We start from the raw sequence: 21527 nt of genomic DNA on the forward strand, positions 1-21527 counted from the left end.
CACCATCATTCTTAACAAACACAGATGGAATTAGCATTCTTTCAATCCAGTTCCATAAAAAGCTTCAAGAGCTCAGTTTCAAATGACTGAAGTCATTTCCGTCAAATCTGCCTTGCCATTAGATCTCAGCAAGCTGCAAAAAAACACACAGAAGTGAAATGCTGAAGTGTGAAAAGGAACTGATTCTCTGTCAAGCTATGTTGCAGATGTGCACCAGTCCTTACTGCAGCATGCACCCTGACTTCCACGCATGATCTTAGCTCATGCTGAGAGCTAGTTATAAGGTTATGATCAAAACTTTATAGCTATGCTTCTCCTTGCAGAATCCACACATGGAAAACTGCGTCCTAAAGGATTTTAATTGGAAATTTCATTTTCACAGTTTAGATTTTTTTTTTCAGCTTTGTGACATACCAGGAGTAAAGTAGAGTATATGAAAGATAGCTTATATAGTAGAACTTGTAATTCACATTAAATTAGACATTAGCAGGATCTACTGCCCCAGTCTGATACAAAGGATCCAAAAGGAAGTGTATAAAATATACAATGAGTTCTTGAAAGACAAGTTGTATTCCTGAGAATAAATTGTATTTACAGCTCTGCTGATGCGAAATACAGAGCTTATCCAATAGACTGTCCAGCATCATCTTCTATACCTGGGTGTGATTTATTCTCCACATAGCAGTGTTGATACTTCATGTATATGGTGATATGAAAAGCAGAGTGTTTCTGAGTGTCTTAGGTATTTCATACAAGTTCTGTTGTGTACCTTTGACAGCTTAGGAAAATGGTGCAGTTAAAGATTTGTGTAATCATTTCAGTGAATGGTTTCCAATATCGGATTAACCATAAGAAGAAGACAGAATGCTTCTGAAAAAGAAAACAGATACCATAATATTAAAATGTATCTTAATGGAAGATAATGTAGGAAGTGTGCACCCTCTTCATGCTTGTTTTGAAAAGAACAAATTCAGCAATTTTTTTAAACATTGTTCCTTAAACGTTAGAGGTAATTGTTAACACAGAAATGGCAGAGAATTAGTGTGTGCATGTACATTTACCTCTTGGTTTCGTTGACATCATTAGTTTCTTTTAAAGTTTGTAACATAATGCAGGGGAGTGTATGAACATGGGCTACTGCATTCAGAAGTGTTTTACCCTCAGAAGTGAAGGTTCATGGTTTGGTGAGGTCCCATGTGGCTGACTTGAACGATTCTGGCACTTTCTAACAGAAGTGTTAGGTCACATAATGAAGTTTCAAGGTGAAGAAAAGCACCATATAGTTTCTGCAGTTGTAAAAGAAGGAAAATGTTGGCAGCAAGGTCTCAATCAAACATTTGCAAAGCAATTTTGTTGTCAGTTAGTGAAGTAAAAGTTTCATTCAGGTACCATTGCATGAGAACTGCTGGGCTGTTTCTCTTTACCGTTCTCTCTCTCTCTTTTTTTTTTTTTTTAACTGAGAGAAGCAAATTTGTTACCAGAATAATGTAGAAAAGATACCCTTACAGCAAAGAGAAGAATATGAATCATAGAATCATTGTCTATATCTCAAGCTGGAAGGGACCTATAAGGATCACTGAGCTGGACATGCTTTGTAAATGATGTACAAGAAACAGAGGGTTACCTACATATTGCTTAGTAACAAAGAAGAATGGCACAATTTCCAGTTTGGTATTAGTAACTGCACAATTTGGGGACCATCTTTTGTGTCAGTCTAACCAAGGTTCTGCTGAACCTTGAAGAATACAGCAGTGTTTCACTTTGGTGTTCCTGACATGGGTGAGCCTCCCTGATCCAACTGGCTGAGGGGCTCCATGTCATGCCAATCATGGTAGCTGAGCACCACTGAAGTCAAGACAATTGTTCATATTAGTTAAGCTTTTGGAGAACTGGGCCTTATAATTTCTGTTAGGAAAACTCACTACATAGCTATCAGAATTTTGCTGTGTTGTGGCAGTTCTTCTCCTCACAAAGGAACTCTTCTGTATCAAGGTAAACAATAGCAGACTGAAACAACTCTCCCCAGCATCCTGCTTCTTCAGAAACAAGCATAAGTGCTTCATGAACAATTTGGGGGTGAGGGGAAAAGAGAAGGGCTATGAAGCTGTTTGGGGGTTATGGTCCAGCAGGAGAGTAGGTGGGAGTGTTGCAGAACTGCTAGACAAAGCTTGTATTGCTATGAGCAGTGTTGGGACTAGGCAGCCTGACCAAGCACACTGACCCAAAGAAAAAAAAGATTTTTTCAGATAAGATAGTAGGGCTCAAATCTAGCCACTCTAATTTCTCCTCTTTTCTTTGGTAGGGCAAATTGACAGAGAGAGGCAAGGGCCCTACTAAATAATCTCCAGAATGATATTTTGCATTTCAGTAGTAGTTTCCGGGACAGTTTGTGTGTTAGAAACCCTTTTTGTGTTCTGTTTTACCTTTCTTGTTTCCTCAGGCATAACTCTTTGATGTGCACAGGGCACCATGCCATCTTTGCTGTGCATAATCATTAGGCCTGTAAAATTCTCCTCTTTTTCATATGAAGTAATCCAGTAAATCAGCATTGGAAAAATCTGTAAGACTAAATGCTCTTTTATTTAAAATCAAGTAGCTTTATTTCTGAATTTTTTTAAATGATTGAGGGCTATCACAGAACACTATCAATTTATTAAAATTCCTCTGAAAATTTTTTATTCACCGGACTATGGAAAAAAAAAAAAAAATTGGTTGCTACTAAGACAAAGAACAGCAATGACACATTTCTTTGTATATACCAACTTCTCACCCACAGCACTCTCTCTGCTGTTCCCAGTGCCTCAGATACCTGAATGTGAAGCACTTATCTATATGAATTCAGTCTTGTCTCATGTGAACGTCTGCCAGGCAGGAACTGGGCTGTCAGCTTCATCCCATCAAAAAGACTTTCAGTGCCATGAGCTGAAAGCAGGTTCCAATTGTTAAGTCATTCTGGCCTGGGCTGAATTTAAAGGCAGGCTCCTGGAGCTAACGGAAGTTGCTGGAGGCAATGGCTCAGCAAAAGGCACTAAAATCATATGTCTAATACTTATTCTTTTGACTCAATTACCCATTGACTCTTTATTTTTATATCCAGTGGAACCTAAGGGCGGCAAATGCTGCGTGAGGGGAACAAATCCTGTGTAATAGTTCTTGTTTTGGTACATTCAGTTGGTAGTGATTTATTAAGGGCTGCTGAATAAGCCTGATTAAAATGCATAAACAGTTCTGAACAGTAAACAACCATGTCTAAGGATGAAAAAATGGGACCCACATGCTGTGCATGGAAATTGCCCTTAACAACATGGCCTATTGTTGAACAGATAGGAAGCCAAAGGTTGCTTGTAATCAAATTTGAAGTTTCCCATCACTTATAAAAGCAACACTTCCTTGTGTAAACGTTTCAATTTGTTGTTGTTAAAAACTGCTTCCTGACTTAATCCCTACAGGAACACACCATTTCTTTGATTGCCAGGTAGGAAGACAATTTCAGATAAAGTAACTTTGGGAGTTAAACAAAGTAAAATAAATATTCAGAGCTCAAGCATTCCTGCAGCAGTAAAATCTGTGTGGTTTGTTGAGATTAGTTAGAAAAAATGACAAGTTGCATCAATTTAGAGTTAATCTCTCCCAAGAATTTCATCTGCTCTTGCAGTTAAGTAATGCAAAATATCAGAGATAAAAAGCAAACACAGTTGGAGCAGCACTAGCCCTCATAATGGGAGGGCAGATGGAAGCTGCCTGCAGATTATGGATTTTTCCCTCCAATAACATGGCTAATTAATTACAGAAATTTGCATATTAAATATCTGATCTAAAAAACTGTGATCTTTCCATGAATGTCAGGGGGCTTTGAGTTGCACTTAGAGCAAACACAGCTACATTTCCAAAAACTAAAAGTCGCTTTTGACTGCTTTGACAAATACAGCTTCATTTTACTGAGACACTTCAGAGCAAGGAAACCTCAATTCCTAACAGAACTATTAATGCTGTTACATTTCTCTTCACACACAGAATGAGCTGTGCCATAGGCTTCCAGGGAGCCACAATTTCACCCTCTGCATTTGAGGTGTCTGAACAAAGTGACATCTTTCTAACATTGTTATAACAATTTTTTTCCTATAGCAAATAGGAACAAATTGTGTTTAACTATGTCCTCATGTATAAAACATGATTCTCTATTATCTATCCCCTTTGAAAGGTCCTACAGACTTAGAAGTCCCTAACAACTAGAAAAAGACAAATGTCGCATCCATCCTCAGGAAAGAGTAAAAGGACAAGCTGGGGAACGACAGGAGCTAAAGGAACCACATGAGATTCAGAGAGGACAAGTGCCCAGTGCTGCCCCAGCTAGAAGCAGTTTTGTGATGACTGTTCTTGGGGCCCAGTGGGCAGCCAGGTATGGGCCAGCCATGTGTCCTGGCAGCAGGGACAGCCAGCGGCAGGAACACAGCTTTTAGATTGAGGGAAGGAATTATTCCTCATTTCTCAGCACTAGATACTGCATCCAATTTTGGGCACAGCAGTGCAAGAAGGGAGTGACAACCTGGAGTGAATTCAGCAGAGGAGAGGCACTTCATGGTGAGAGAGCAGGAGACAACAGGCTTAAATTGACATGAGGTATGTCCATGAAGACAGTTAGGCAGTGGGAGAGAGTACCCAGAGATGCTGTGCAGGCTCCATCCTTGCAGATGTTGAAGACCCAACTGGATAAAACCCTGAACAACCTGATCTGTTTTCTCAGAGGTGACCCAGCTTTGAGCAGGAGATTGGACTGAAGTCCTCATATGGTTCTTCCCAGCCTCACTTATCCTACAAGTCTATTCTATGATTCAAGAACAGTTCTTAATAACATGTCTATGTAAACTATGTTGCAAGATCAAACTAGTTTTTAGCAATGCAACTGGGACTATTCCATGTAACACACCTTATTGTGTGGACTTTTGGAGAGAGTGTGGTGAAGGCTATTCCTAGATCTTTCTGGAGAACATCTACAGCCTTAACTTAGGGATCCTTGGACTGGGGTAAGACTAGGATCCGCAGTCTTCCTGTACTTAAGCATCTTCTGGGTAAAAATTTTGGGAACCCGTCTTTGCAGATAGCAAAATACAGCAAATACACCAAAATACAGCTGTTGATCTAGTGTTTCACTGTCCATATCTCTTATACTCAGGCCAGTGAAAAATAGGTGGTATGTGAGCAGGAAAGATGGCATCAGGGAGAGCTTCATTTTGTGACCCAGGGGAGAGTCTGCATGTTCTCATGTAGGATCACTTCTAAATTTTGCACCAACCTAAAGCTACCTAGCAATATTCTTGACTAAAACATTAAAAAAAAAAAAAAAGGCAATATTCTTGACTAACGTGTTAAAAAAAAAAAGACGGTATAATCTTTGCTACTGAATTTATTTTGGCTCAGAGTGACTTTAGTAATTGTGTTTAAATTGAAGGCTCTTCATCCATTGTACACACTCAGATTCTGCCAAACTAAGTAGAACTTCAGAGGTGCAGACAAAGCTAAAACCGAATGTGGCTCCCAAGGAAGCCTATGGCATGGGGCAGGCACTTGGAACACAACTTCTGCAATGAGGTTTGGCTGTTGGCAGGGGCCATAGAGCAATGTGGAGCACTTAAAGCATTTAGTAACTCTTGAAAATAAGGTTTGGTAGTTGCCCTAAAGCTGACAAGAAGTTTGGTGGATCACTTCTGTGGACAGTGGGGCCTTCTTTTTGAAAGTTAGGTTTGATAAGGATCTGGCTGAAAGCATAGGGTTAAAATTCTAACTATGAAACTAATCACAGCTAGAATGACTGCAGTCAGCATGAGGGTACTCTCTTTGGAAATTAACTACTTTATAAGCACCACAAACCAAAGTCAGTATTTTCCATACTAACCACGTGGCTGCACACAGGTTTTATGAAGTCAAATCTAAAAAATTAAAGTTCTGTTTCATCTTTGCTTTGGATCCTATCCAGTTTGGGTGTTTCTCTGGGAAGATTCATAAGCCAAAACTAGTACAAAGATCATAATTTATTTTAAGACTATTTCTTTTAAAATTGAAATAGTGTCCTTGTCTTGATATATTCATGACTTTCTCCTGACATGAAACATTTTTCAAGCATGTGTCAATACTGTTAAGGTGTCATTAAAGATTACTGTTATACCTTATATATCTTAAGGCTGATGGGATTCATAGGATCGCAGTGTGCAAGGCTGTGAGATGCACTCTGTTATTACCTCACTCAATGACTTTTGTTCAAAAGTCTGCTTTCAAAGTGATGCCAAATCAACATGCAAAGCTGTAGATATTTAGTTACATTTTCCTTTCCACATAAACAGCAAAAAAGCTGTTAATTTCCTAATTTTCACAAGTGACAAGCAGCGTTGAATTTCTGCTATTACTCAAAAAATATTTTCTGTTTATTTTTGCAGAAGTAGGAGAATAAATTTTGACAGTTACTTTAAAATATCTTTCTTTTCCAACACTTTCAACCATTTATTTTCTTTCTCTTCAATAAATCAAGCCTTATCAATTTTCCCTACATTACACAAATGCAAGTCTGTTACAGACTGTTTATAACTTACAGCAAATATTCTGTACCTAATTATAATTCCTATGATGTCCTTCAATTTATATCCACTTAATATTGCTCTCTTATTTCATTTAAGGAACCATTTTTCCCCAGTGTAAAATGTCACCATCAATACCATATTTGATGATGTTACATATCAATCTTTTATGTGATGCTAAATTAAAAAACCTCTTTGTAGTCAACTTAGGATGTCTCCTACTTCACACCTGTCAGTTTTCATTGACTTTCCCATGAAGAAGCTAATTTCATTAGTTAAACACCATTTTCCCTTTATATTTCCATGCTGTCTAGTGTATACCTTTCATACGTTTCCTAATTATCTTTCTAAATAATTACTGAAAGAATTTAAGTTTCTGGGTTTGTGTTGGTTTTATTTTTGGTTGGTTTGTTTATTTTTTAAAATATAACAATTTATACCTGGATTGCATGCACTACAGTGGAGATTAGTTAACTGAGACTTGAGGTCAACAGGGAGAAATTACTTGGGAGACACCCTCGTGTTACAAAGAAATGTAATTGCTAGTAAACAGCCTTTTGCCATGTTTACTGTGTGTTACATAAGTTATCTCTCTTTGTAAGTCTATCCTATGCATACAAACTCCGATTCTGCTTGGCCTATCTAAAAGCACATCACTGTGCCCAGTAACCCCTATTTAACCCCCGTTTCCAGCTGATTAAAATAGAAGTCAGAAGGATGTGATTACTCAATTAAAGTAGATTGTAATCTAGCCAGGAGTTTGCATAGCACCTACTTCTGTATACAATTACTTCATCTATTCTTTCTTTCACACACACTCACGTGATTTAATTATTTTTATTTTTTTTACTCTGCAGAAGGATGAACATCTCAGTGGTGCCATGTAAGAATCATTCAGTTTTCAGTATTAAAGTACAGTTAGATAAACACTTTTTAACAAAATGGTTAGGGTTGGAAAATACTCATTTGAAAATATTAAAATAAGTTAATTAGAAAAACTGAAAACAAGTTTTGCTAGTAAAGACAATTGGTTCCTAAAGGCATTCAGATGGTAACTTGTATGATAGAATCACTGTCATCAAAATGAAACATTTCAGTAAAAAATCATCTCCTTGTTTCAGGGGCAACATATGCTTGAAATTTCACTTTGGGGCAAATGATAATATCCCAAGTATCCCAAGTTATTATTCCAGTTGGGAATGCAAAAGGTCAGAACTGCTCATCAAATAGATTCCTTGCAGGGCTTATGGATATGTTGTTTGCTGACTGTTCTCATGTCATTCTCAGTAGAAAGGCCATTTTTTATTCTTTTGGGCAACTTGGAATAGAATATTGATGATCATACAGCAGGATCTTCTCTTTCACAGTTGCAGGCAATAGTTGCATCAGCTGCTGACAGTGTGGAGCTTTTCCTGCTATTCTCTTGGCATCTTACAAAAATGGTTTTCTGCTTTTATTCAAAGTCCGGTCACCTCCATGGTATTTTCATAGAAAGCAGAGCTGTGCCCATGCTTCAGCATACTTTCTTAACTCTGCTTGAAGAGACATTCTTAATACCCTAGCATCATCTGCCCTTATTAGAGCCTCTGCCAACCTTCTTTTGCCTCATGCAATAAATCTCTCCTTCTTTTCAGATGTGATGCTATCATCCTTTCCTTTGGCATTAGTTAAACACGCCTTTATGATTTTTTGCCACTTTTTTTTTTTTTTTAAGTGGCCTAGTACTCTTTCAATGCTCATCTCATGTCTTTGATTACCAAATGTTTTTCTACCATTGTATGGCATTTCATTCATTTTCACATATGATCCTTTTTTAGTTCTGTGCGTACTGTTTATTTTTTATAAAGGTAACACAGAAATGCCCTAATTTATATTGCACCTATTCTAGTTGCCCCATTCATTTTCATAATTGCTGTTACTATATTATACTTAATATATTATGTTTACATTATTATCCGTAATATAATTAAAGCTTATATTATATAATTAAAGTCTATAATATAAAGTCTATATTAATATAATTATAATCTAATATAATTAAAGTCTAGAGATCACCAACACAGGTTCCACTGTGCCATGAGCTGTATATGCAGATAGAAAAATGAGTATGAGTTTTATTTATCCCTAGGTACATTCTGACTGTAGAGTGGTAGCACTTAGAAACCTTGATTTCTATTTCAAGTAAGTTTGAAGAAAACTTTGAAGTTCAGTAGTACTTTCAGAGCACGGACCCTGAAAACACAGCAGCGAAGGTCCTGTCCTCTAAGATTTTAATATGTTCTTGCTAGTTTTGTTTTACCAGGTACTTGTTTTTAGCTTCTGACCCACAAAGGGCTCATCAATGGTTATCTCAGAGTGAATTCTGATAATCACAACAGAACTTGGAGTAAAGATGTGCTTATTGTGAGTAACAATTAAATCAAATGTAAAAATGCTGCTCTGAAAACTGTTGATAGAATAATGCCCAGCCTCTGTAATGCCAAAAAAAATCCATACAGGAAACATTAAAATTGTCAATGAGCTACTAGTGATTTTTATGCTATATTTTATACAGTGAGCCTTCAAGCCATATAATTTTGCTGATGAAGAGCAATGACTTTAACTAGAGTCAGTTCAATTAACTGCTGACCTAGCTTTATTTCTGCATTGTAATTAAAAGAAACTACAACTGAAAGAACAGCTTCTACATTTGTTTGTTTGCACCACTTCTGAGAGAACAAAATGAAAATCTGATGTTATTGATGTGATAGCTCAAGGAGCCTTTGTGGTTATAGTGGTGTGACCATATTTTTGATTAAATAGATTTGGAAGCCAAAGGCCAAATCCTACACCACAGCCTGACATTCACTGCAGAAGTAGCAGTGCTTGCTAAAAGTGCTGCTCCTCGCCATGCCCTCTTCCCCTGCAACCTCAAAGCAGAGATGCCAAAATAGATTGTGTACATGCTCTGCATCTTCCCCAGTTCAACTATCAGCAATACCAGGTTAACGTAATCTGCTGTGAAAAGCTGTGCAACATAAACTCCATGATACTGCATGACAGTGCATCCTCACAGGAGACATTTTGGACACGCTGTGGTTCAAGGCTGTGTTGAAATTGCTGTGACAAGTCTGCGTTTGGTTCCTTGGCCTTCCTCCTTGTTTAAGATGCTGTGAAGCTGTAGGTGGCCACTGTCTTCAGAACTTCCCAATCCTCCTGACTGCAGTCCAGGCAACTTGTGGTTTCTTCCTTCTTCTATCTCCTCACTTCACTGTACGTTTTTCAGCATTTCCCTTCACTCTTCTAACTGCCTTTGAGTGAGGCACATGATTTCTCCTTTAACCCATTATTTTCTTCTCCCTGTAATTCCTTTCAAAGTTATCTTAAATACTTTGGCTTAGCAAATGTAAGCTGAGATGAAACAGTTGGGGGTGGATCTAGGGATTTCTGAGAGTTATCATCTGTGTGAGGAGGAGGTTATATGGAAGTGATGATTTTATGAAGATGGCATGGTAGCTACAAGTTACCAATCAGTAGCTATGGAGATCCCAGGATTTTGGTTTGTAATGATTCTCAAACAGGTTTTTGTATGTTTTACAATGACCATCAATAAATCATGCCTGGATTTCCAGGCAGCGTTCACTGACCTAGAGCTGACCATGAATTATATGTCAGCAAATGTGCAACGTCCCTGCTTTCTGCTGGTGCCCCCAAACCCACTTTGAAAGATCTGGAGAGATATGTTGTTTTCTCCACATACTTTTTTGTTTGTATTTTACATGCATTACGGGGCCCAAATTAACTCACATACTGGCTCTTTAGAGAAGGAAACTTCCAACTGACCAACAGAACTAGTTTTGCTCACAGTGATGATCCACAGATGTAGTGCAGGACTGCTTATGTGTTGCAGATATATTAAAACAGTGTAACAAATGCAAGTGTTTCTCCACTGATTTCATAGCATAATGTATGTCAGCATCAGAGAATAGGAGGAATAATCCACCTAGATGCCAGTTCTGTACACACAGCAATTCCCTTACTTTGGCTTCCCACATCTGGCCAGCAGCAAACTTGTAAGTTATCTTAATGCCAATTGTCCTTTTTTTACACCCTGAAGGAATCTAAATAAGTTCTCCTGGTGGAAAGATGCCTTGTGACAAAGTATTAAAACCAATCTTTGTTGGGCAAAATTACATACCAAACTTTCCCATTTCCCTGAAACATAAAAATCCCTTTGGATTTGATGTAGAGTGAGTCTCTTTGGTTTGCCAGTCTGTTATAACTCTCTTTTAAACAAGTATGCACATTCTAAATATGCGTGCTACTGCCCGAAGCCATGAGCACCAGCTTTCAAAGAAAACACCATGATTTAAAAATAATTTCAAAATACAATGGAGTCACTACCTACATTGTTATGCTCAGAGTACTGCAAAAGCCTTAGCAACCCAGTGTCTTATAGAGAGAGATATCTTATTCCGAACCCAAATCCATGATGAGCTGTTATATAGTAAATAGTACTTGGGGTCTTTTCCAGGATGCTGAAACTTTGTAGAGACAGGTAGAGAGACAGATGGATGGCAAGAAACCAGTTTATTCTTACAGTGGTAGGGTTGGACTCTTACAGCCTCACACATCTTTTCTTGTGTCTTGTTCCTTCAGAAACTCATCTGAAATCTAGGAGATGAGAAGCACTATTCAAGGCAGGTAAGCAGCACAGAGCCTAGCCCTTAGTCAATAAGGGATTTGCAGAGAAGCCTTTTAAGAACATCCTGTGAATTACTGTTTACTTGCCTTGAAACAGCAATGACAAACAATGACAGCCTCCAAATGCTGCTATAGTGTTTTGTAAGTGCCATCCTACTCGATGGATTTCGGTGCTTTCAAAAGTACCATTCTGAGTGGAACTGGAATTTCAAGGAAGCCAAGTTAAAAGATGCTGGCAAATGAATCTCTCCTACAAAGGCTGAAATGCTGGATTACAAATGAGCGATCCCTTTAGCTAGCCTGCTAAATTGGTGTGCAGGCCTGGAAAAAGAGAACAATGAGCTCCTCCTGACACCAGGCTGTTTGTCTGGTGAGTATCCCTCAGTGCAAATGTTGGTACTGTGTGAATATTTTTTGTGTTTCTATAAAGTCCTAATGAGCTCCTTGGGTGAGAGTGAAACCTTTTGCTTTTTCACACTGTGCTCAAGACCCTTAAACTTCATGGGGTCAGGCCTAAAGAAAGGGTAATGGACCATGAGGTCCAGCTTAATAGACCTGATATTAACACAGCAGCAAGAATGTCACCAAATGCAAAGTTTAGGGCAGGCAATGAATGAAGTATTTGTTACACTTAAATAATATACAAAGATTATAACAGAGTAGTAGCACTATATCAATGTCATCATGTGGGACTTTGAAAATCCCCCATGTATGAAATAACTTTGCAATGCGTTCTCGTGTTATAATCACCATAATTTACCTACATGCCCTAAATGATTGATTACATTTATGTGTGTTAAATGTCATATCTAGCCAATAGTATTAATCAGAATTCCTCATTAGTCTTGGACTTTGGAAACCTACATTTAGAAAGCCTCTCGTAGTCTCTGAGATCAAGTAAGAGAATATTTGCATATGAGAAGCAAACAGTTTATGCATTCAGTGGCTGTGATTCCAGCACTGGCAGATCAGTTCATGACAATCTTATTGGAAAGTGAATGAGATTTCTCACTTCTAGTTTTGCCCTGAGATGCTTGTTTTTGCAAATGATATTTCATCTGATTCATGAAGCTAAGTGATAACTCATGCTAAATTATGAACCAGTGTGGGCCTGAGCCTTCTTGACTCCAACATTCCTTTTAATACGAAAGCTCTAATGAAAGCAAGTGCACAAATACAGACATTTAGGAGCAACAGAAATCAGCATCTCAGTAGCTTATTTAATATTTATTCAGCTTTTTTTTGTGGTTATACATTTGTAAGCGCAGAAGTGCTTAACACTTTATTTGAAATTGCCCTATATTGAATTTTATTTGTAGATAAGGATCTTATATTGTCTCCACTTTGTATTGTTAGAAGAAGTAAAACATAGATGCACATAGTGATTTGGTGAGCTTTCTGAAAGAGGCAAAAGGACATTTCTAAAATAAAAGAAAACTTTCTTTAAGCAGTAATAATTTCCAATTGGACAGAGACTAAAAAAATCCCTTTGGCTACAGAGCGAAAGCACACGCCTCATGTCTGGCTGCCTGGCCTGGACCTGAGCTGACTGCCATCAGCACTCACTGCTGCTGCTGCTTACAGTGAGGAAGGGACACAACCCCTGCTTGCACAATGGCTGCAGAGGGACGGGGGGGTAAGGTGGAAACCTCCTTCTCCAACACAAACAGCAGCATTGCACAGAGCTCATGGCAGTCATGTTTCTAAGGACAAGCAGTGAACATGTCCACATTTCAAGGCCTGCTAGGCCCGGACAGCAAGCTTGGCTATGCCACAGAGAAGGAGGCCTATGGAAAGCAAAGAAGAGATCATTTCACTTTCCCATAACTGCTAGAGGGAGGTAGGCAACCAAGGTAACTGCCAGAGCACCCAAAGATGGTAAATGTTCCTGACTTTATCATTTGCTGCCTCTGACAGAAGTCTTCTGTGATCGTTCTCCATTTTTAAAAGTTAGAAATAAAACATTTTGTTTAATCATTAATCATTAAAACGTCATAAAACATAGTAATGTTTTACATAGAAACTATTCATATTAAATGACTTTGTTGTTGTTGTTGTTCTTTGTGTTTTAAATCTTTGACCTCAGTGTTCATGAGTAGAGCTGATTAAACTCAGATACTCTGATTTCCCGGACTGGTGTTGCTCACAGCTTTGCATGGAAAAGCCCTGCACGTCTGAACCTGGTGTGTTCCAGTTCCAGTGCACCAGCGGGCTACCTTAACACATCCACCAGAGGTATGTAGCTAACAAGGAGAGGCTCTGCTAGACCACCCCCCTGGGCAGAAATGCAGTTCTAGTGCAGGGACAACATTTGAGGAAATATCTGTGTGACTTAGGAGAGTTTATTTTATCGGTACTGAGTGAAATGAACATAATATTTTCAGAACAGATTCCTTGACTTAGGAATGTGTTCCACTTTTTAATTTGACTCAGGTGCTTGGAAGACCAATCTCCTTCATCTGTGAATGAGGATAATGCTCAGACAGCCAGGATAGTAAGTACCTGTTTCCCACCACAATGTGAGCCCAGCAACCAGCAGATCAGAAGAAGATCATGACTTTCAAGTTCGTCATCAGAGATTCCTTCCGATCATCCGTAGCTGGTGAGCATATGTTGTAGCCACGAAAGAAAACAACTCTGTAGAATTTGAGTCTTTTTATTGAACATTATTAAGCCAGTAGTTCAGAATCAATTAAAATCTGAATGAAACAAATCCAACTCTAGGAAAATGAACTACAATGAAACAATCCAGTCATGAATCAAGCTTAATGAAAATCAAAGTAATTATTGTATAAATAAAATGCTTAGAAGTTAGAAGCGATTTTGATCAGTGAGTGAAATCAGCAAGGAAACACCGTACATTAAATCATGAATTCATTTAACATAAACTAAGAGGAAGACTTAAAGCCTGCTCTCTCAGTTCTTGAACAAGTTGTATATGAGATATTGCACAAAATATGGATGCCTTATTTAAAGAGGCAAGTAAAGGGATGGCATTTCCATGTTTTTCACCAATTAGGCTTAGACTGCTTTCTGCTTCATCACTGAATTTTTCTAGATCAATTTGCAGGTGTGATTTCAGGTAACAGCTTTGAGATACATTGATTCAGTAGGAATCTGTGCTCTCATTTTTGGCAGTCTGAATCAGACTGCATGTCTTGTGATGCCTAGTGCAAATCATGCAGTACTTATAGGAAAAGATAACATCTTCAGGTTATTCTGAAAATGATGAATCTTCAGGTCTTCTGAATATGATGAATAGAGCTCTGATCAGCCAACTTCATTTCTTATTGCGTGTTTTCTCTCTCTGGAAATGAATAACTCCTGACTAGTATTTATACTGCTACTACTGTTAATAAAACTCTCTTAGTTGGATGCTGTTCTCTCTTGCTTCACTGTAAATCCCCAAAACACTGTTTACCTGGATTTACACTGATGCAAATAAACAAGAGATATCTAGCAAACAGAGCAACTGGAACACGCTCTGGAGAACATACATTACTGTATATCTTGGATCTTGAAGTCTTTTGCTTTTACACTGTGAATATTAATTCCAAGAATGTATTACTTCATGTATCACTCAGCTTTTAGCTGAAATGTTTCTCAATCCCAGCAGTCAAAGCAGTACTGTAACTGCTCTCAAGGTCCAGAACAGATCTTATCAGAGGTGGTGTGTCTCACTTCTGGTAATATAGGCGAACAGAAAAGGGATGCAAAAGCCAGAAGCACACAAAACTCTGGCTTTGTAGGAAGCCTTCCTTGGGAATGATATAGTGTCTAATGTACATCTTCATAGTAATATACTTAAATCAATAACACATGCCATTTTACAATAGTTCAACAGCAGACATAGTACTATCTTCTACCTGATGAAGATGACAGAAGAAAAATAGACTGATAGCCCATTTTTCCATTACATACTTTTGCAATGACAGAGCACAGTAAATGCATTTCCAGTATTAGCCTTCGCACAAGGCTGCACACCGGAGCCAACAGACAAGTCAGCTGGCAAGGAACCATTCAGAGTTGCAGCCAGGTTTGTCTCCCAGCTCCCACCAAAATCCTGGGCTGCATTTGTTGATTGGTGAGGAGTGGGTACTGTAGGGCTGACTCAACTTAAACTAGACTCTTAATCATCAAAGATACAAGTGTGACCCAAACTTTGCATCTTCTGAAGATTGCAGTGTAATTGATGAAATCACCAATGCCCCTCTTGTCTTCTAACAGTTTGATTTCTTACAGGAAGAAGGTGATTTCTCAAAAACAGTGCATAGGTATCCTTACTAACAGCAGTTTTTCAGTACAGTACAGTACAGAGTTACTTGCTTGGATAGAACTGAAGTAAAAGCAATGGAAATTGGGAATAAATACTCCAGCATCAGACCTGTACAAATCCTCAAAACTTTACTGATTGGAAATTGATCTTCTATTCCTAGTGTGAAGGTGCAAAATATGTAATATACCTTCTCATCTAGTTTAGTGCATGAGGGTGTCTTACTTCCACACACTAAGCAAAATTGTGCCAATATCTAATCTGTTTCATACTGTGCTAGAGGGAAGCCTTACTTGAGTTCTGAAAGACAACATCAGGACTTGGAACATCACTAGCTTTTTTTTTTTTATAGCTCTTGGAACAATTTCCGTTGTAGGCAAAAACAAAGATCTGAATTGCCACTGAATAATGCTTGCACGCTGTCTGAATTCATTTTATTTACAAATGGATTTGCAGTCTAGTGAGTCAGATTAAGTGCCAATCTGTCCCAGTGAAGACAGAGATAACATTTCTTCGTGTGGCTGAGGAGGAAGACTGTGAAATATAAAATACTTTGGATATGGTTACTTCACTTCAGCACTCAAGACTCCTGGAGATTATTTCCAAAGTGCTATGATCAGCAATACGGACCCCATTTCTTCTCCTAATTAAGGTAACTGCTTCTACTTAGGTGTTTGGCAAGCACAAAGAACATTATCCTAGACACTGGATTCATGGTCAAAACTCAACTTTTGCATTTGAAAGCAAACAAATGAGCAAAGTCTCCAAATGTGACTGTTAAGTCCTACTTCCTTTGCTGTTGCTGAAGGTAAATTCTTACAGCAGTTCATCTAATTACATCAACTTGGCGATGCTATGCTCTGGAGGTTCCCTGTGGCTCTGTGAAATCCATCTACACTGCTATAAAACCACTGGAAGCAGCCACTTTTCTGTGTGAACCTGAGGTCTCCTTCCTGAAGGAACAAAAATGGGCATGGCAGAGTCCAGGAGGGAGATTTCCAGGGAGTGGAAGTAGTGGGCATGGCAAACTGAGGCTTCATGACTTCTGTTTTTCCACCCAGAGGAGTCCAGAAAGACTGCTTCAACAGGATGCCTGTGTCAGAATGGGGGTTTCTAACAGCAGTAGATGAATGAAACTCAAGGAATTACTATAGGCTCCTTGACTGGCTCTCTTTTATCCCCCTGCTCCTCCTCAGCTGTATTGAAATTTACAGTGGCCCAACTGTATGTATTTGTACGCATACATTATTTTAAAACAAACCTATGATGTAATACCATTTTCTCTGTGTTGAAATGGATTTGCTGGCTAACGTTGGAAAGAGAAGAAAGAAAACCTCGAAAGAAAGGTGTTTAAAGTTATCCAAAACATTTGAGATATTTCTCTTGATTAAATTTTGCTTTTTTTTTTTTTTTTTTTTTTTTAATTTCAATATAATATGGTGATCTGTAGCAGGAATGAATAGAAACTCATGATACTTCATACCATGCAGCACACTCAGTACAGTCCACAGCACTAGGCCAGCTTCTCCTTGTGGCAGATCTGCTCCCAGTGCACAGATGTCAGGAAAGGACTCCCCATGTCCTATTTAGGGACAATTCTCCAGAAATCTGTTTGTCAGATACTCAGGAGGTGGACAACACTACTGCTGAAAGTCGCACCCCACTAGCTGGCTCAGCAAACCTGTATTTTCTGTACCGTCAGATCATTTGTGCAAGTAAAGGCTTTTCTTTCCTTTGAAAATCATGTACTAAGCGCTGGAATAAGTGATTGGGAGCCAAAATCTGACTGGCACTTTTGTGTTCTCTTCTTGTTCTTCACAGGGGAAAAAAATATCATTCTTCATTCTGAATTTAATGTTATTTCCTGAAAAAACGTACAAACAAGAGAACTAAATCAGTGTATTCAAATAGAGCGCGCACGCATGAGGTTGCAAACCATATAAGACGTTTGACGGTGTGTGGTCAAATTTACATCAACGCCAACAGATGTCTGACGTTGAATTGTCAAAAGGCCTCCGGAGTTTAAAAACGGAGATTAAATACCCATTTTCCTAGAGAAAGATCGCAGCACCTGTTGCGTTCCCTAGTGCTTCCAAGAGCAGCCCGTTAGCATCACGAGCTCGCTGTGAGTTCTCTCCTGCCAGCTGCATCAGCTCGAGCCCGTGCTGCCACCCGCCGGCTGAGCGCCTCGCTCCGCCTTGCTCGAGTTCTGCTTCCAGGTAGCCAGAAACAATCCCCAGATCTTTCACTGAGCTGCTGGGTGTATAAATAGCAATGAGAGAGAACTAATGAGCTGCCCTAGGGCTACCTATAAATTATGGCTAAAAGTGACTTTAGTTAAGTGGCTATTAGTGCCTGTGCTGGGCACGCATGAGTGACTGTGTATTTAATGGAGCTAGCACGACAGCCACGTATTGCTAAATACAGCAGTGAAAATCAGGCCCTGCTAGCCTCTCTCCTTCACAACAGAGCCAGGAAACTAAGAAGTGCCAGATGAAATAACTGCATACTCTTTCTTGCATTGTGTTTGAGACAACTTGGTATTATTAATTTTATTGCTAAAACATTATATTTCTATTAGGATGGTCTTTTTAGTTACACGCTGTAGCAATTAAAGTTTATTTCTAGGTTACAGATACATGTGTACACACCAAACAGCTATAAATTTCCCAACACATCCAGAGAAAGAGGAACTACCTCCATCATATCAGGTAAACATACTCCTCTAAGAATTTCTCTGTAGAAACATGCCAATACTACAAAGGTATGCCACCCTCACATCAGCCTCTGACAATTTACTTCATGATATTTGTGAAAATTTATATATACACACACAGAGAAAGATTATTCAAAGCTAATGAAGAGTTTTCTCTTTTCTTCTTCTTTATTTTTCTTTCATTTTCTTTTTCCCCTTAGAGAATCTACGCCAGACCATTCAGTGCCAACCTCCTCCATAAAGCTCAATTCTTACAGCACTCTTTACCAATGTGGGAGCCTGGATTATTTCTACTGCGGTTCCCTGATCTGTTAATGACTTTTTCTGTGATCATGAGAATGTTTCTCGGCCTTTAAGTACCTTGTAATCCTCAGATCAAGATCAATTAAGTAATCCTCAGGAATTATTAATCTCTGTGGAATTGGAAAATAGTTCTGAAGTGTAATAGTCCTTCTCTCCAACTGAAATATGCAATGGCACCCCTTTCTGCTGAGACTAAAGCAACATCTGCTTAGACTTCCAAGTAACAGCTTGCTCCAGACATATCTGAAAGTGGCTGATGTGACTGCAGAAAATGGAGACAACTTCAAAATGTCTGTGTGTGCTGGCAGTAACAGCTGAAGGACCCTGAGCCCCCCAAAGAAGCCAGAGGTCATTGTTTGTGTGCATGCACAGCATGCCGCCTTCCCAAAAGCCACAAGGACTCCAGCAGTTTGGCTTATGTGATGGGAAGCTCTCCTGAGTCAGGAAGAAGTAACTTTGGAATGCCCAGATGTTCAAAGCCTGTAACATCTGCATGGCCATACACGTTCCAAAATGTAAATAGAAAATGTTACATTTCAAGAAGCACCCTGTGTTTTCCTTAAAACTATCACCTATCTTCTAGATTAATTAGGAGCTAGTGGAGAGATGTTTTTTCTTCGGTAATGGTATTTATTCTGAGAATATTTTCTTTACTAAGCTCTTATCTTTTTATTCACAAGAAGTAGCACCTCTCCTTTGAATTTCTGAGGGCGTTGTACCACTGGCCCTAACTAAAGCAGCCAGAACCATCTGGTAATTCATTCTTAATGAAAACATATGCTTAGAAAATTATCTTTTTGCTTTGTTTTCTGTCTGTACCCTGTGGTGTCAGCACCTTCTTTCCATATTCTGTACTCCAAATACGACAAATACATTTTAAATACAAATAAATTAAATGTCCAGCCTGAATTTCCAAGCATGAATGCAACTACAGAATGCTTCAAAGAGCTCTAGGAAATGGAAATTCACTGAAGAACTAACTAGTCCCACAAATATCCAGCTAATGAATGCGCAAACAAACTTCACAGGAGCTGCTGGTCTCTGCTTCTAGGCTTAAGCTTCCTACCTTCTTTTACTTAAATATACACTTTCCCCTGGTGACTCATTTTATCTGCACAAATGGCTGAAGGCCTTCTGCTGCAAATGCCTTTTCCTTTCTTATACATTGTGGTGTGCAGAGTCTCTGTGAACTTTGACCAGTACAGCCAAAAGGCTGCTCCACAGATGCTGGACCCTTGACCTCTCAGGAAAGGAAGATTTTTATCATCTGGGGAAGCCAGAAGGAAGCTTTGCAGAATATACAGGAAGATGCTCTCCTCAGGGGAGCCTGAGATGCTGTACAGGAATGAAACCCAGTGGTCTAAAAGGGGAATCTAACGGTCAAACTCAGATCTACTTACTGGCCTTACATGGTGCTTCCATGTCCTGCCCAACCCACTGAGATTGCAGCAAGCTTCTGCCAAGAGCAGTGTTTTCTTTTGGGATGCAAACTGCTATTCAATGTTTGGAGTCTTACTGGAATTTTCCCTCAAGAAGAAAAATCGATGGTGAAGTCATCTTTTTTTCTGACTTTTATACTATTAGCATACAAGGACTAAAAAAGAAGCCAACAGATAAATGCAAACATTTCCAGTTTCAAAATTGTTTCACCAGAGTTCTCACAGAAAGACATCTCTAGCCGTAGACTTTTTATAAGACCAAATGCCTCATGCTTGGTCTGGTTATCCCTTTGCTTTTTGATGTTTCTGTGTGATATTTTCACTGCTTCTCTTCCAGCCTGGACTCACCACACTGCCAACACCTCAGCTTTGTAATCAGCCCAAATAAAGCATTCTTTTTTATCTTGGAGTGTTACAATTGTGTCTATTGCTGTGTTCCTGGCAATAGCTAGTTCTGTTTCAGCTGTCTAATTCCATGAAGGAGCTTTACTGCTTTTTAGATTTTATTTCAAATGAAAAACAGCTGTTATGGCCAGCAGCTACAAGGATATTTTGTATGAGCCCTGGGCTAATGCAACCTAACCCCTACTGAATCCTTCTTACAGAATGAAATTCTGATTTCAAGATTTGATCTTTACAAAGGTCTGAGGTTCCTAGAGAAAACTTCTTGTACTGACTGGATATATCAAAGTTGAAAGGTCAGACTACAGAGCCAGAAATATTCTTCTTCAACAAAAAGAAATGTAAAACCAGAACAAAACATTATATCATGTTACTGAAAGTCAGAAATTACAGCCAGCCTGGGAATGCCAGGAGTGTAGCTGAAGGCGGCTCTGCAAGTCAGTTTGTTCCCTTTCTGACCAGAGGAGACCTTTATCTAATACTGGGCTCTTCCCCATTAACCTGCCCATCAACACATCAGTGTTGATTCTGTAATTAAAAAAAAACTGGTGTCCCTTAGAGTGGCAGCACGCTCATATGTCACTTGCCTGTCACAGAGCAACACTGTTCAACCCTTCAACCCTAGAAGGCCACAACAGTTGGATCATCCACAGAAACATATATGTAGGGCCCATTGCAGTACTGGGAGAGGTATATGTCTAAGGCCAGAGACATCAGAAACACATGAAGGATTTCATTAAGCAGAGAGGCATTTTTAGAGGCACCACATTGCACCTGGATGAGGATTGTGCTGAGGTGCAGCCTGGCCCAGCTCCCAGATCCTTGCCAGTAGGCATGGGTAGGTCTGTTCCTGAATGGAATGTGGAGCAAGACATCAGTTTTCAGTGGCTGAGAATAAAAGTGGTTGCAATATATTCTATGGCATTCCAGTGGCTGAGATCCATTACTCACAGAAACAGGAAAATTATTTTGTAGAATCATAGAATATTCTGAGTTAGAAGGAACCCATAACTATCACCAAGTATAACTCCTTATAGAAGTCTCCTTCTGTATTGTAAATTATGTGAATGCTATATGGATAATCAAAACCAGTTTGTATAATACACACAAAAGCGTAATTGTTGAAAAAAATCTTATAAATT

General features: G+C 38.9%; 1 long non-coding RNA gene across 1 annotated transcript; it reads left to right on the plus strand.

The window, feature by feature from the left end:
* Nucleotides 1-12624: 12624 nt before the first annotated feature.
* Nucleotides 12625-20387, plus strand: LOC146545241 (uncharacterized). The gene is made up of 3 exons (XR_014882168.1): nt 12625-13487; nt 13686-13854; nt 18442-20387. It is a non-coding gene; the product is annotated as an uncharacterized LOC146545241 (long non-coding RNA).
* Nucleotides 20388-21527: the final 1140 nt, after the last annotated feature.

This window comes from Meleagris gallopavo, chromosome 1 (assembly GCF_905368555.1).
Source record: "Meleagris gallopavo chromosome 1, MGAL_WU_HG_1.1, whole genome shotgun sequence".
Lineage (NCBI taxonomy): Eukaryota > Metazoa > Chordata > Aves > Galliformes > Phasianidae > Meleagris > Meleagris gallopavo.